Source organism: Triturus cristatus, chromosome 8 (assembly GCF_964204655.1).
Source record: "Triturus cristatus chromosome 8, aTriCri1.1, whole genome shotgun sequence".
NCBI classification, from domain to species: domain Eukaryota; kingdom Metazoa; phylum Chordata; class Amphibia; order Caudata; family Salamandridae; genus Triturus; species Triturus cristatus.
This window is the reverse complement of record NC_140591.1, coordinates 1,619,643,139-1,619,659,590: the sequence shown is the minus strand read 5'-3', so window position 1 is coordinate 1,619,659,590 and position 16,452 is coordinate 1,619,643,139. Positions and strand designations below refer to the sequence as shown.

At 31.7% G+C, this 16,452-nt stretch overlaps 8 non-coding genes across 8 annotated transcripts; all 8 read left to right on the top strand.

The window, feature by feature from the left end:
* The first annotated feature begins 1,627 nt into the window (after positions 1–1,627).
* Positions 1,628–1,701, top strand: TRNAT-AGU (transfer RNA threonine (anticodon AGU)). The gene has a single exon. It is a non-coding gene; the product is annotated as a tRNA-Thr (tRNA).
* A 440-nt stretch (positions 1,702–2,141) lies between these two features.
* Positions 2,142–2,214, top strand: TRNAT-CGU (transfer RNA threonine (anticodon CGU)). Its single transcript has one exon. It is a non-coding gene; the product is annotated as a tRNA-Thr (tRNA).
* Positions 2,215–3,160: 946 nt separating this feature from the next.
* TRNAT-CGU (transfer RNA threonine (anticodon CGU)) lies at positions 3,161–3,233 on the top strand. The gene has a single exon. It is a non-coding gene; the product is annotated as a tRNA-Thr (tRNA).
* A 2,981-nt stretch (positions 3,234–6,214) lies between these two features.
* On the top strand, positions 6,215–6,287 carry TRNAT-CGU (transfer RNA threonine (anticodon CGU)). Its single transcript has one exon. It is a non-coding gene; the product is annotated as a tRNA-Thr (tRNA).
* A 1,965-nt stretch (positions 6,288–8,252) lies between these two features.
* On the top strand, positions 8,253–8,325 carry TRNAT-CGU (transfer RNA threonine (anticodon CGU)). The gene has a single exon. It is a non-coding gene; the product is annotated as a tRNA-Thr (tRNA).
* Positions 8,326–8,758: 433 nt separating this feature from the next.
* Positions 8,759–8,832, top strand: TRNAT-AGU (transfer RNA threonine (anticodon AGU)). The gene has a single exon. It is a non-coding gene; the product is annotated as a tRNA-Thr (tRNA).
* Positions 8,833–11,307: 2,475 nt separating this feature from the next.
* TRNAT-CGU (transfer RNA threonine (anticodon CGU)) lies at positions 11,308–11,380 on the top strand. Its single transcript has one exon. It is a non-coding gene; the product is annotated as a tRNA-Thr (tRNA).
* Positions 11,381–14,361: 2,981 nt separating this feature from the next.
* On the top strand, positions 14,362–14,434 carry TRNAT-CGU (transfer RNA threonine (anticodon CGU)). The gene has a single exon. It is a non-coding gene; the product is annotated as a tRNA-Thr (tRNA).
* Positions 14,435–16,452: the final 2,018 nt, after the last annotated feature.

Sequence of the window (16,452 nt, the reverse complement as noted above, 5' to 3'; positions counted from 1 at the left end):
CTTGCTTGTTTAACATTAGAATACATATTAAGACACTTTAACACAGGCAAAGAATTTGATCACCAATACTAAATTAATGATCCCTTCTGTATCACTAAAGTATGTGCTGTGGCTAAGTGGTTAAAGCGCCTGTCTCGTAAACAGGAAATCCTGAGTTCAAATCTCAACAGCACTTTAATATTGGTCCTTACATGTAAAAATCATTTTCATCACGCAAATGTTTAATACATTTTAAAAAGAAAAGAGTTGTTCTGTGAACATTAGAATGGGTCATCTTAAATTGAAAAACAAAAAAACGTGGTGTTGTGAAGATTTTCAAAGTAATGCTTTGAATGAAAAAGGGAAAAAAAAGTGACAAAGAGCAAAATAGAGATAAAAAATCATTCTAGAGTTGAATTCAAGTAATGCATTCTTAAAGAAGGCATAATTAAAACATTTATGAACAGGATAAGCAATATATCAATGAGGTGTTTATGAATAGGATCAGTATCCTCGTCTAAACTATTTGCGTAGTGCATTTTCTGAACTGAGAAATGATTATGAAAGTGAAAAACTCAGGTTTCTCTTGAACACCATATGGCAAACTGTTCGTTAAAGCATGTTCAAGAGGGTGCTGTGGCTTAGCTGGTTAAAGCGCCTGTCCAGTAAACAGGAGATCCTGAGTTCAAATCTCAGCAGTGCCTTGCTTTCCTCATTCTTAAATAAAAAATTATTTTCATTAAGTCGTCCTGCGATTCAATTAAATTAGAAAAGTCTGATTTATCTTTCGGTTGAACAGATCATCTTAAACCTAATAAAAACTGAAAGTGTTTTCAATATTATATTAACAATACTGTGATTGCAAAATCAAAAAGGTATTTCAATGAGCAAGAGGCAGATTAAATATAACCCTAGATTTGAGCAATATTGATGAATATATGTAAAACACTTATTTATAAACTATTCAAAATATGGGATTGAGTTTAAAATGTGTTCTTTTTTAATACAACATAGCTATTCTTGTTTACCTATTAGGAATCCTTGCGTGTTTAACATTAGAATACATATTAAGACACGTTAACACAGGCACAGAATTTGATCACCAATACTAAATTAATGATCCCTTCGGTATCACTAAAGTAGGTGCTGTGACTAAGTGGTTAAAGCGCCTGTCTCGTAAACAGGAAATCCTGAGTTCAAATCTCAGCCGCAACTTATTATTGGTCCTTACATGTAAAAATAATTTTCATCACGCAAATGTTTAATACATTTTAAAAAGAAAAGTGTTGTTCTGTGAACATTAGAATGGGTCATCTTAAATTGAAAAACAAAAAAAGTGGTATTGTGAAGATTTTCAAAGTAATGCTTTGAATGAAAAAGGGAAAAAAGAGTGACAAAGAGCAAAATAGAGATAAAAAATCATTCTAGAGTTGAATTCAAGTAATTCATTCTTAAAGAAGGCATGATTAAAACATTTATGAACAAGATAAGCAATATATCAATGAGGTGTTTATGAATAGGATCAGTATCCTCGTCTAAAGTAGTTGAGTAGAGCGTTTTCTGAACTGAGAAATTATTATGAAAGTGAAAAACTCAGGATTCTCTTGAACACCATATGGCAAACTGTTCCTTAAAGCATTTTCAAGAGGGTGCTGTGGCTTAGCTGGTTAAAGCGCCTGTCTAGTAAACAGGAGATCCTGAGTTCAAATCTCAGCAGTGCCTTGCTTTCCTCATTCTTAAATAAAAAAACTATATTCATTAAGTCGTCCTGCGATTCAATTCAATTAGAAAAGTCTGATTTATCTTTCGGTTGAACAGATCATCTTAAACCTAATACAAACTGAAAGTGTTTTCAATATTATAGTAACAATACTGTGATTGCAAAAATCAAAAAGGTATTTCAATGAGCAAGAGGCAGATGAAATATGACCCTAGATTTGAGCAATATTTATGAATATATGTAAAAAACTTATTTATAAACTATTCAAAATATGGTATTGAGTTTAAAATGTGTTCTTTTTTAATACAACATAGCTATTCTTGTTTACAGATTAGGAATCCTTGCTTGTTTAACATTAGAATACATATTAAGACACTTTAACACAGGCACAGAAGTTGATCACCAATACTAAATTAATGATCCCTTCTGTATCACTAAAGTAGGTGCTGTGGCTAAGTGGTTAAAGCGCCTGTCTCGTAAACAGGAAATCCTGAGTTCAAATCTCAGCAGCACTTTATTATTGGTCCTTACATGTAAAAATAATTTTCATCACGCAAATGTTTAATACATTTTAAAAAGAAAAGTGTTGTCCTGTGAACATTAGAATGGGTCATCTTAAATTGAAAAACTAAAAAACGTGGTATTGTGAAGATTTTCAAAGTAATGCTTTGAATGAAAAAGGGAAAAAAGAGTGACAAAGAGCAAAATAGAGATGAAAAATCATTCTAGAGTTGAATTCAAGTAATGCATTCTTAAAGAAGGCATAATTAAAACATTTATGAACAGGATAAGCAATATATCAATGAGGTGTTTATCAATAGGATCAGTATCCTCGTCTAAACTATTTGCGTAGTGCGTTTTCTGAACTGAGAAATGATTATGAAAGTGAAAAACTCAGGTTTCTCTTGAACACCATATGGCAAACTGTTCGTTAAAGCATGTTCAAGAGGGTGCTGTGGCTTAGCTGGTTAAAGCGCCTGTCCAGTAAACAGGAGATCCTGAGTTCAAATCTCAGCAGTGCCTTGCTTTCCTCATTCTTAAATAAAAAATTATTTTCATTAAGTCGTCCTGCGATTTAATTAAATTAGAAAAGTCTGATTTATCTTTCGATTGAACAGATCATCTTAAACCTAATAAAAACTGAAAGTGTTTTCAATATTATATTAACAATACTGTGATTGCAAAATCAAAAAGGTATTTCAATGAGCAAGAGGCAGATGAAATATAACCCTAGATTTGAGCAATATTGATGAATATATGTAAAACCCTCATTTATAAACTATTCAAAATATGGGATTGAGTTTAAAATGTGTTCTTTTTTAATACAACATAGCTATTCTTGTTTACAGATTAGGAATCCTTGCGTGTTTAACATTAGAATACATATTAAGACACGTTAACACAGGCACAGAATTTGATCACCAATACTAAATTAATGATCCCTTCTGTATCACTAAAGTAGGTGCTGTGGCTAAGTGGTTAAAGCGCCTGTCTCGTAAACAGGAAATCTTGAGTTCAAATCTCAGCAGCACCTTATTATTGGTCCTTACATGTAAAAATAATTTTCATCACGCAAATGTTTAATACATTTTAAAAAGAAAAGTGTTGTTCTGTGAACATTAGAATGGGTCATCTTAAATTGAAAAACAAAAAAACGTGGTATTGTGAAGATTTTCAAAGTAATGCTTTGAATGAAAAAGGGAAAAAAGAGTGACAAAGAGCAAAATAGAGATAAAAAATCATTCTAGAGTTGAATTCAAGTAATGCATTCTTAAAGAAGGCATAATTAAAACATTTATGAACAGGATAAGCAATATATCAATGAGGTGTTTATGAATAGGATCAGTATCCTCGTCTAAACTATTTGCGTAGTGCGTTTTCTGAACTGAGAAATTATTATGAAAGTGAAAAACTCAGGTTTCTCTTGAACACCATATGGCAAACTGTTCCTTAAAGCATTTTAAAGATGGTGCTGTGGCTTAGCTGGTTAAAGTGCCTGTCTAGTAAACAGGAGATCTTGAATTCAAATCTCAGCAGTGCCTTGCTTTCCTCATTCTTAAATAAAAAATTATTTTCATTAAGTCGTCCTGCGATTCAATTCAATTAGAAAAGTCTGATTTATCTTTCGGTTGAACAGATCATCTTAAACCTAATAAAAACTGAAAGTGTTTTCAATATTATAGTAACAATACTGTGATTGCAAAATCAAAAAGGTATTTCAATGAGCAAGAGGCAGATGAAATATGACCCTAGATTTGAGCAATATTGATGAATATATGCAAAACACTTATTTATAAACTATTCAAAATATGGGATTGAGTTTAAAATGTGTTCTTTTTTAATACAACATAGCTATTCTTGTTTACAGATTAGGAATCCTTGCTTGTTTAACATTAGAATACATATTAAGACACTTTAACACAGGCACAGAAGTTGATCACCAATACTAAATTAATGATCCCTTCTGTATCACTAAAGTAGGTGCTGTGGCTAAGTGGTTAAAGCGCCTCTCTCGTAAACAGGAAATCCGGGGTTCAAATCTCAGCAGCACCTTATTATTGGTCCTTACATGTAAAAATAATTTTCATCACGCAAATGTTTAATACATTTTAAAAAGAAAAGTGTTGTTCTGTGAACATTAGAATGGGTCATCTTAAATTGAAAAACTAACAAACGTGGTATTGTGAAGATTTTCAAAGTAATGCTTTGAATGAAAAAGGGAAAAAACAGTGACAAAGAGCAAAATAGAGATGAAAAATCATTCTAGAGTTGAAATCAAGTAATGCATTCTTAAAGAAGGCATAATTAAAACATTTATGAACAGGATAAGCAATATATCAATGAGGTGTTTATGAATAGGATCAGTATCCTCGTCTAAACTATTTGCGTAGTGCGTTTTCTGAACTGAGAAATGATTATGAAAGTGAAAAACTCAGGTTTCTCTTGAACACCATATGGCAAACTGTTCCTTAAAGCATTTTAAAGACGGTGCTGTGGCTTAGCTGGTTAAAGCGCCTGTCTAGTAAACAGGAGATCCTGAATTCAAATCTCAGCAGTGCCTTGCTTTCCTCATTCTTAAATAAAAAATTATTTTCATTAAGTCGTCCTGCGATTCAATTAAATTAGAAAAGTCTGATTTATCTTTCGGTTGAACAGATCATCTAAAACCTAATAAAAACTGAAAGTGTTTTCAATACTATAGTAACAATACTGTGATTGCAAAATCAAAAAGGTATTTCAATGAGCAAGAGGCAGATGAAATATGACCCTAGATTTGAGCAATATTGATGAATATATGTAAAACACTTATTTATAAACTATTCAAAATATGGGATTGAGTTTAAAATGTGTTCTTTTTTAATACAACATAGCTATTCTTGTTTACAGATTAGGAATCCTTGCTTGTTTAACATTAGAATACATATTAAGACACTTTAACACAGGCACAGAAGTTGATCACCAATACTAAATTAATGATCCCTTCTGTATTACTAAAGTAGGTGCTGTGGCTAAGTGGTTAAAGCGCCTCTCTCGTAAACAGGAAATCCTGAGTTCAAATCTCAGCAGCACCTTATTATTGGTCCTTACATGAAAAAATAATTTTCGTCACGCAAATGTTTAATACATTTTAAATAGAAAAGTGTTGTTCTGTGAACATTAGAATGGGTCATCTTAAATTGAAAAACTAAAAAACGTGGTATTGTGAAGATTTTCAAAGTAATGCTTTGAATGAAAAAGGGAAAAAAGAGTGACAAAGAGCAAAATAGAGATAAAAAATCATTCTAGAGTTGAATTCAAGTAATGCATTCTTAAAGAAGGCATAATTAAAACATTTATGAACAGGATAAGCAATATATCAATGAGGTGTTTATCAATAGGATCAGTATCCTCGTCTAAACTATTTTAGTGCGTTTTCTGAACTGAGAAATGATTATGAAAGTGAAAAACTCAGGTTTCTCTTGAACACCATATGGCAAACTGTTCGTTAAAGCATGTTCAAGAGGGTGCTGTGGCTTAGCTGGTTAAAGCGCCTGTCCAGTAAACAGGAGATCCTGAGTTCAAATCTCAGCAGTGCCTTGCTTTCCTCATTCTTAAATAAAAAATTATTTTCATTAAGTCGTCCTGCGATTTAATTAAATTAGAAAAGTCTGATTTATCTTTCGATTGAACAGATCATCTTAAACCTAATAAAAACTAAAAGTGTTTTCAATATTATATTAACAATACTGTGATTGCAAAATCAAAAAGGTATTTCAATGAGCAAGAGGCAGATGAAATATAACCCTAGATTTGAGCAATATTGATGAATATATGTAAAACCCTCATTTATAAACTATTCAAAATATGGGATTGAGTTTAAAATGTGTTCTTTTTTAATACAACATAGCTATTCTTGTTTACAGATTAGGAATCCTTGCGTGTTTAACATTAGAATACATATTAAGACACGTTAACACAGGCACAGAATTTGATCACCAATACTAAATTAATGATCCCTTCGGTATCACTAAAGTAGGTGCTGTGGCTAAGTGGTTAAAGCGCCTGTCTCGTAAACAGGAAATCCTGAGTTCAAATCTCAGCAGCACCTTATTATTGGTCCTTACATGTAAAAATAATTTTCATCACGCAAATGTTTAATACATTTTAAAAAGAAAAGTGTTGTTCTGTGAACATTAGAATGGGTCATCTTAAATTGAAAAACAAAAAAACGTGGTATTGTGAAGATTTTCAAAGTAATGCTTTGAATGAAAAAGGGAAAAAAGAGTGACAAAGAGCAAAATAGAGATAAAAAATCATTCTAGAGTTGAATTCAAGTAATGCATTCTTAAAGAAGGCATAATTAAAACATTTATGAACAGGATAAGCAATATATCAATGAGGTGTTTATGAATAGGATCAGTATCCTCGTCTAAACTATTTGCGTAGTGCGTTTTCTGAACTGAGAAATTATTATGAAAGTGAAAATCTCAGGTTTCTCTTGAACACCATATGGCAAACTGTTCCTTAAAGCATTTTAAAGACGGTGCTGTGGCTTAGCTGGTTAAAGTGCCTGTCTAGTAAACAGGAGATCCTGAATTCAAATCTCAGCAGTGCCTTGCTTTCCTCATTCTTAAATAAAAAATTATTTTCATTAAGTCGTCCTGCGATTCAATTCATTTAGAAAAGTCTGATTTATCTTTCGGTTGAACAGATCATCTTAAACCTAATAAAAACTGAAAGTGTTTTCAATATTATAGTAACAATACTGTGATTGCAAAATCAAAAAGGTATTTCAATGAGCAAGAGGCAGATGAAATATGACCCTAGATTTGAGCAATATTGATGAATATATGCAAAACACTTATTTATAAACTATTCAAAATATGGGATTGAGTTTAAAATGTGTTCTTTTTTAATACAACATAGCTATTCTTGTTTACAGATTAGGAATCCTTGCTTGTTTAACATTAGAATACATATTAAGACACTTTAACACAGGCACAGAAGTTGATCACCAATACTAAATTAATGATCCCTTCTGTATCACTAAAGTAGGTGCTGTGGCTAAGTGGTTAAAGCGCCTCTCTCGTAAACAGGAAATCCTGAGTTCAAATCTCAGCAGCACCTTATTATTGGTCCTTACATGTAAAAATAATTTTCATCACGCAAATGTTTAATACATTTTAAAAAGAAAAGTGTTGTTCTGTGAACATTAGAATGGGTCATCTTAAATTGAAAAACTAAAAAACGTGGTATTGTGAAGATTTTCAAAGTAATGCTTTGAATGAAAAAGGGAAAATAGACTGACGAAGAGCAAAATAGAGATAAAAAATCCTTCTAGAGTTGAATTCAAGTAATGCATTCTTAAAGAAGGCATAATTAAAACATTTATGAACAGGATAAGCAATATATCAATGAGGTGTTTATCAATAGGATCAGTATACTCGTCTAAACTATTTGAGTAGTGCGTTTTCGGAACTGAGAAATGATTATGAAAGTGAAAAACTCAGGTTTCTCTTGAACACCATATGGCAAACTGTTTGTTAAAGCATGTTCAAGAGGGTGCTGTGGCTTAGCTGGTTAAAGCGCCTGTCCAGTAAACAGGAGATCCTGAGTTCAAATCTCAGCAGTGCCTTGCTTTCCTCATTCTTAAATAAAAAATTATTTTCATTAAGTCGTCCTGCGATTCAATTAAATTAGAAAAGTCTGATTTATCTTTCGGTTGAACAGATCATCTTAAACCGAATAAAAACTGAATGTGTTTTCAATATTATATTAACAATACTGTGATTGCAAAATCAAAAAGGTATTTCAATGAGCAAGAGGCAGATTAAATATAACCCTAGATTTGAGCAATATTGATGAATATATGTAAAACACTTATTTATAAACTATTCAAAATATGGGATTGAGTTTAAAATGTGTTCTTTTTTAATACAACATAGCTATTCTTGTTTACATATTAGGAATCCTTGCGTGTTTAACATTAGAATACATATTAGGACACGTTAACACAGGCACAGAATTTGATCACCAATACTAAATTAATGATCCCTTCGGTATCACTAAAGTAGGTGCTGTGGCTAAGTGGTTAAAGCGCCTGTCTCGTAAACAGGAAATCCTGAGTTCAAATCTCAGCAGCACCTTATTTTTGGTCCTTACATGTAAAAATAATTTTCATCACGCAAATGTTTTATACATTTTAAAAAGAAAAGTGTTGTTCTGTGAACATTAGAATGGGTCATCTTAAATTGAAAAACAAAAAAAGTGGTATTCTGAAGATTTTCAAAGTAATGCTTTGAATGAAAAAGGGAAAAAAGAGTGACAAAGAGCAAAATAGAGATAAAAAATCATTCTAGAGTTGAATTCAGGTAATTCATTCTTAAAGAAGGCATGATTAAAACATTTATGAACAAGATAAGCAATATATCAATGAGGTGTTCATGAATAGGATCAGTATCCTCGTCTAAAGTAGTTGAGTAGAGCGTTTTCTGAACTGAGAAATGATTATGAAAGTGAAAAACTCAGGATTCTCTTGAACACCATATGGCAAACTGTTCCTTAAAGCATTTTCAAGAGGGTGCTGTGGCTTAGCTGGTTAAAGCGCCTGTCTAGTAAACAGGAGATCCTGAGTTCAAATCTCAGCAGTGCCTTGCTTTCCTCATTCTTAAATAAAAAATGATTTTCATTAAGTCGTCCTGCGATTCAATTAAATTAGAAAAGTCTGATTTATCTTTCGGTTGAACAGATCATCTTAAACCTAATAAAAACTGAAAGTGTTTTCAATATTATAGTAACGATACTGTGATTGCAAAATCAAAAAGGTATTTCAATGAGCAAGAGGCAGATGAAATATGACCCTAGATTTCAGCAATATTGATGAATATATGTAAAACACCTATTTGTAAACTATTCAAAATATGGGATTGAGTTTAAAATGTGTTCTTTTTTAATACAACATAGCTATTCTTGTTTACAGATTAGGAATCCTTGCTTGTTTAACATTAGAATACATATTAAGACACTTTAACACAGGCAAAGAATTTGATCACCAATACTAAATTAATGATCCCTTCTGTATCACTAAAGTATGTGCTGTGGCTAAGTGGTTAAAGCGCCTGTCTCGTAAACAGGAAATCCTGAGTTCAAATCTCAACAGCACTTTAATATTGGTCCTTACATGTAAAAATCATTTTCATCACGCAAATGTTTAATACATTTTAAAAAGAAAAGAGTTGTTCTGTGAACATTAGAAGGGGTCATCTTAAATTGAAAAACAAAAAAACGTGGTATTGTGAAGATTTTCAAAGTAATGCTTTGAATGAAAAAGGGAAAAAAAAGTGACAAAGAGCAAAATAGAGATAAAAAATCATTCTAGAGTTGAATTCAAGTAATGCATTCTTAAAGAAGGCATAATTAAAACATTTATGAACAGGATAAGCAATATTTCAATTAGGTGTTTATGAATAGGATCAGTATCCTCGTCTAAACTATTTGCGTAGTGCGTTTTCTGAACTGAGAAATGATTATGAAAGTGAAAAACTCAGGTTTCTCTTGAACACCATATGGCAAACTGTTCGTTAAAGCATGTTCAAGAGGGTGCTGTGGCTTAGCTGGTTAAAGCGCCTGTCCAGTAAACAGGAGATCCTGAGTTCAAATCTCAGCAGTGCCTTGCTTTCCTCATTCTTAAATAAAAAATTATTTTCATTAAGTCGTCCTGCGATTCAATTAAATTAGAAAAGTCTGATTTATCTTTCGGTTGAACAGATCATCTTAAACCTAATAAAAACTGAAAGTGTTTTCAATATTATATTAACAATACTGTGATTGCAAAATCAAAAAGGTATTTCAATGAGCAAGAGGCAGATTAAATATAACCCTAGATTTGAGCAATATTGATGAATATATGTAAAACACTTATTTATAAACTATTCAAAATATGGGATTGAGTTTAAAATGTGTTCTTTTTTAATACAACATAGCTATTCTTTTTTACCTATTAGGAATCCTTGCGTGTTTAACATTAGAATACATATTAAGACACGTTAACACAGGCACAGAATTTGATCACCAATACTAAATTAATGATCCCTTCGGTATCACTAAAGTAGGTGCTGTGACTAAGTGGTTAAAGCGCCTGTCTCGTAAACAGGAAATCCTGAGTTCAAATCTCAGCAGCAACTTATTATTGGTCCTTACATGTAAAAATAATTTTCATCACGCAAATGTTTAATACATTTTAAAAAGAAAAGTGTTGTTCTGTGAACATTAGAATGGGTCATCTTAAATTGAAAAACAAAAAAAGTGGTATTGTGAAGATTTTCAAAGTAATGCTTTGAATGAAAAAGGGAAAAAAGAGTGACAAAGAGCAAAATAGAGATGAAAAATCATTCTAGAGTTGAATTCAAGTAATGCATTCTTAAAGAAGGCATAATTAAAACATTTATGAACAGGATAAGCAATATATCAATGAGGTGTTTATCAATAGGATCAGTATCCTCGTCTAAACTATTTGCGTAGTGCGTTTTCTGAACTGAGAAATGATTATGAAAGTGAAAAACTCAGGTTTCTCTTGAACACCATATGGCAAACTGTTCGTTAAAGCATGTTCAAGAGGGTGCTGTGGCTTAGCTGGTTAAAGCGCCTGTCCAGTAAACAGGAGATCCTGAGTTCAAATCTCAGCAGTGCCTTGCTTTCGTCATTCTTAAATAAAAAATTATTTTCATTAAGTCGTCCTGCGATTTAATTAAATTAGAAAAGTCTGATTTATCTTTCAATTGAACAGATCATCTTAAACCTAATAAAAACTGAAAGTGTTTTCAATATTATATTAACAATACTGTGATTGCAAAATCAAAAAGGTATTTCAATGAGCAAGAGGCAGATGAAATATAACCCTAGATTTGAGCAATATTGATGAATATATGTAAAACCCTCATTTATAAACTATTCAAAATATGGGATTGAGTTTAAAATGTGTTCTTTTTTAATACAACATAGCTTTTCTTGTTTACAGATTAGGAATCCTTGCGTGTTTAACATTAGAATACATATTAAGACACGTTAACACAGGCACAGAATTTGATCACCAATACTAAATTAATGATCCCTTCTGTATCACTAAAGTAGGTGCTGTGGCTAAGTGGTTAAAGCGCCTGTCTCGTAAACAGGAAATCCTGAGTTCAAATCTCAGCAGCACCTTATTATTGGTCGTTACATGTAAAAATAATTTTCATCACGCAAATGTTTAATACATTTTAAAAAGAAAAGTGTTGTTCTGTGAACATTAGAATGGGTCATCTTAAATTGAAAAACAAAAAAACGTGGTATTGTGAAGATTTTCAAAGTAATGCTTTGAATGAAAAAGGGAAAAAAGAGTGACAAAGAGCAAAATAGAGATAAAAAATCATTCTAGAGTTGAATTCAAGTAATGCATTCTTAAAGAAGGCATAATTAAAACATTTATGAACAGGATAAGCAATATATCAATGAGGTGTTTATGAATAGGATCAGTATCCTCGTCTAAACTATTTGCGTAGTGCGTTTTCTGAACTGAGAAATTATTATGAAAGTGAAAAACTCAGGTTTCTCTTGAACACCATATGGCAAACTGTTCCTTAAAGCATTTTAAAGATGGTGCTGTGGCTTAGCTGGTTAAAGTGCCTGTCTAGTAAACAGGAGATCCTGAATTCAAATCTCAGCAGTGCCTTGCTTTCCTCATTCTTAAAAAAAAAATTATTTTCATTAAGTCGTCCTGCGATTCAATTCAATTAGAAAAGTCTGATTTATCTTTCGGTTGAACAGATCATCTTAAACCTAATAAAAACTGAAAGTGTTTTCAATATTATAGTAACAATACTGTGATTGCAAAATCAAAAATATATTTCAATGAGCAAGAGGCAGATGAAATATGACCCTAGATTTGAGCAATATTGATGAATATATGCAAAACACTTATTTATAAACTATTCAAAATATGGGATTGAGTTTAAAATGTGTTCTTTTTTAATACAACATAGCTATTCTTGTTTACAGATTAGGAATCCTTGCTTGTTTAACATTAGAATACATATTAAGACACTTTAACACAGGCACAGAAGTTGATCACCAATACTAAATTAATGATCCCTTCTGTATCACTAAAGTAGGTGCTGTGGCTAAGTAGTTAAAGCGCCTCTCTCGTAAACAGGAAATCCGGGGTTCAAATCTCAGCAGCACCTTATTATTGGTCCTTACATGTAAAAATAATTTTCATCACGCAAATGTTTAATACATTTTAAAAAGAAAAGTGTTGTTCTGTGAACATTAGAATGGGTCATCTTAAATTGAAAAACTAACAAACGTGGTATTGTGAAGATTTTCAAAGTAATGCTTTGAATGAAAAAGGGAAAAAAGAGTGACAAAGAGCAAAATAGAGATGAAAAATCATTCTAGAGTTGAAATCAAGTAATGCATTCTTAAAGAAGGCATAATTAAAACATTTATGAACAGGATAAGCAATATATCAATGAGGTGTTTATGAATAGGATCAGTATCCTCGTCTAAACTATTTGCGTAGTGCGTTTTCTGAACTGAGAAATGATTATGAAAGTGAAAAACTCAGGTTTCTCTTGAACACCATATGGCAAACTGTTCCTTAAAGCATTTTAAAGACGGTGCTGTGGCTTAGCTGGTTAAAGCGCCTGTCTAGTAAACAGGAGATCCTGAATTCAAATCTCAGCAGTGCCTTGCTTTCCTCATTCTTAAATAAAAAATTATTTTCATTAAGTCGTCCTGCGATTCAATTAAATTAGAAAAGTCTGATTTATCTTTCGGTTGAACAGATCATCTAAAACCTAATAAAAACTGAAAGTGTTTTCAATATTATAGTAACAATACTGTGATTGCAAAATCAAAAAGGTATTTCAATGAGCAAGAGGCAGATGAAATATGACCCTAGATTTGAGCAATATTGATGAATATATGTAAAACACTTATTTATAAACTATTCAAAATATGGGATTGAGTTTAAAATGTGTTCTTTTTTAATACAACATAGCTATTCTTGTTTACAGATTAGGAATCCTTGCTTGTTTAACATTAGAATACATATTAAGACACTTTAACACAGGCACAGAAGTTGATCACCAATACTAAATTAATGATCCCTTCTGTATTACTAAAGTAGGTGCTGTGGCTAAGTGGTTAAAGCGCCTCTCTCGTAAACAGGAAATCCTGAGTTCAAATCTCAGCAGCACCTTATTATTGGTCCTTACATGTAAAAATAATTTTCATCACGCAAATGTTTAATACATTTTAAATAGAAAAGTGTTGTTCTGTGAACATTAGAATGGGTCATCTTAAATTGAAAAACTAAAAAACGTGGTATTGTGAAGATTTTCAAAGTAATGCTTTGAATGAAAAAGGGAAAAAAGAGTGACAAAGAGCAAAATAGAGATAAAAAATCATTCTAGAGTTGAATTCAAGTAATGCATTCTTAAAGAAGGCATAATTAAAACATTTATGAACAGGATAAGCAATATATCAATGAGGTGTTTATCAATAGGATCAGTATCCTCGTCTAAACTATTTTAGTGCGTTTTCTGAACTGAGAAATGATTATGAAAGTGAAAAACTCAGGTTTCTCTTGAACACCATATGGCAAACTGTTCGTTAAAGCATGTTCAAGAGGGTGCTGTGGCTTAGCTGGTTAAAGCGCCTGTCCAGTAAACAGGAGATCCTGAGTTCAAATCTCAGCAGTGCCTTGCTTTCCTCATTCTTAAATAAAAAATTATTTTCATTAAGTCGTCCTGCGATTTAATTAAATTAGAAAAGTCTGATTTATCTTTCGATTGAACAGATCATCTTAAACCTAATAAAAACTGAAAGTGTTTTCAATATTATATTAACAATACTGTGATTGCAAAATCAAAAAGGTATTTCAATGAGCAAGAGGCAGATGAAATATAACCCTAGATTTGAGCAATATTGATGAATATATGTAAAACCCTCATTTATAATCTATTCAAAATATGGGATTGAGTTTAAAATGTGTTCTTTTTTAATACAACATAGCTATTCTTGTTTACAGATTAGGAATCCTTGCGTGTTTAACATTAGAATACATATTAAGACACGTTAACACAGGCACAGAATTTGATCACCAATACTAAATTAATGATCCCTTCGGTATAACTAAAGTAGGTGCTGTGGCTAAGTGGTTAAAGCGCCTGTCTCGTAAACAGGAAATCCTGAGTTCAAATCTCAGCAGCACCTTATTATTGGTCCTTACATGTAAAAATAATTTTCATCACGCAAATGTTTAATACATTTTAAAAAGAAAAGTGTTGTTCTGTGAACATTAGAATGGGTCATCTTAAATTGAAAAACAAAAAAAGTGGTATTGTGAAGATGTTCAAAGTAATGCTTTGAATGAAAAAGGGAAAAAAGAGTGACAAAGAGCAAAATAGAGATGAAAAATCATTCTAGAGTTGAATTCAAGTAATGCATTCTTAAAGAAGGCATAATTAAAACATTTATGAACAGGATAAGCAATATATCAATGAGGTGTTTATCAATAGGATCAGTATCCTCGTCTAAACTATTTGCGTAGTGCGTTTTCTGAACTGAGAAATGATTATGAAAGTGAAAAACTCAGGTTTCTCTTGAACACCATATGGCAAACTGTTCCTTAAAGCATTTTAAAGATGGTGCTGTGGCTTAGCTGGTTAAAGTGCCTGTCTAGTAAACAGGAGATCCTGAATTCAAATCTCAGCAGTGCCTTGCTTTCCTCATTCTTAAAAAAAAAATTATTTTCATTAAGTCGTCCTGCGATTCAATTCAATTAGAAAAGTCTGATTTATCTTTCGGTTGAACAGATCATCTTAAACCTAATAAAAACTGAAAGTGTTTTCAATATTATAGTAACAATACTGTGATTGCAAAATCAAAAATGTATTTCAATGAGCAAGAGGCAGATGAAATATGACCCTAGATTTGAGCAATATTGATGAATATATGCAAAACACTTATTTATAAACTATTCAAAATATGGGATTGAGTTTAAAATGTGTTCTTTTTTAATACAACATAGCTATTCTTGTTTACAGATTAGGAATCCTTGCTTGTTTAACATTAGAATACATATTAAGACACTTTAACACAGGCACAGAAGTTGATCACCAATACTAAATTAATGATCCCTTCTGTATCACTAAAGTAGGTGCTGTGGCTAAGTGGTTAAAGCGCCTCTCTCGTAAACAGGAAATCCGGGGTTCAAATCTCAGCAGCACCTTATTATTGGTCCTTACATGTAAAAATAATTTTCATCACGCAAATGTTTAATACATTTTAAAAAGAAAAGTGTTGTTCTGTGAACATTAGAATGGGTCATCTTAAATTGAAAAACTAACAAACGTGGTATTGTGAAGATTTTCAAAGTAATGCTTTGAATGAAAAAGGGAAAAAAGAGTGACAAAGAGCAAAATAGAGATGAAAAATCATTCTAGAGTTGAAATCAAGTAATGCATTCTTAAAGAAGGCATAATTAAAACATTTATGAACAGGATAAGCAATATATCAATGAGGTGTTTATGAATAGGATCAGTATCCTCGTCTAAACTATTTGCGTAGTGCGTTTTCTGAACTGAGAAATGATTATGAAAGTGAAAAACTCAGGTTTCTCTTGAACACCATATGGCAAACTGTTCCTTAAAGCATTTTAAAGACGGTGCTGTGGCTTAGCTGGTTAAAGCGCCTGTCTAGTAAACAGGAGATCCTGAATTCAAATCTCAGCAGTGCCTTGCTTTCCTCATTCTTAAATAAAAAATTATTTTCATTAAGTCGTCCTGCGATTCAATTAAATTAGAAAAGTCTGATTTATCTTTCGGTTGAACAGATCATCTAAAACCTAATAAAAACTGAAAGTGTTTTCAATATTATAGTAACAATACTGTGATTGCAAAATCAAAAAGGTATTTCAATGAGCAAGAGGCAGATGAAATATGACCCTAGATTTGAGCAATATTGATGAATATATGTAAAACACTTATTTATAAACTATTCAAAATATGGGATTGAGTTTAAAATGTGTTCTTTTTTAATACAACATAGCTATTCTTGTTTACAGATTAGGAATCCTTGCTTGTTTAACATTAGAATACATATTAAGACACTTTAACACAGGCACAGAAGTTGATCACCAATACTAAATTAATGATCCCTTCTGTATTACTAAAGTAGGTGCTGTGGCTAAGTGGTTAAAGCGCCTCTCTCGTAAACAGGAAATCCTGAGT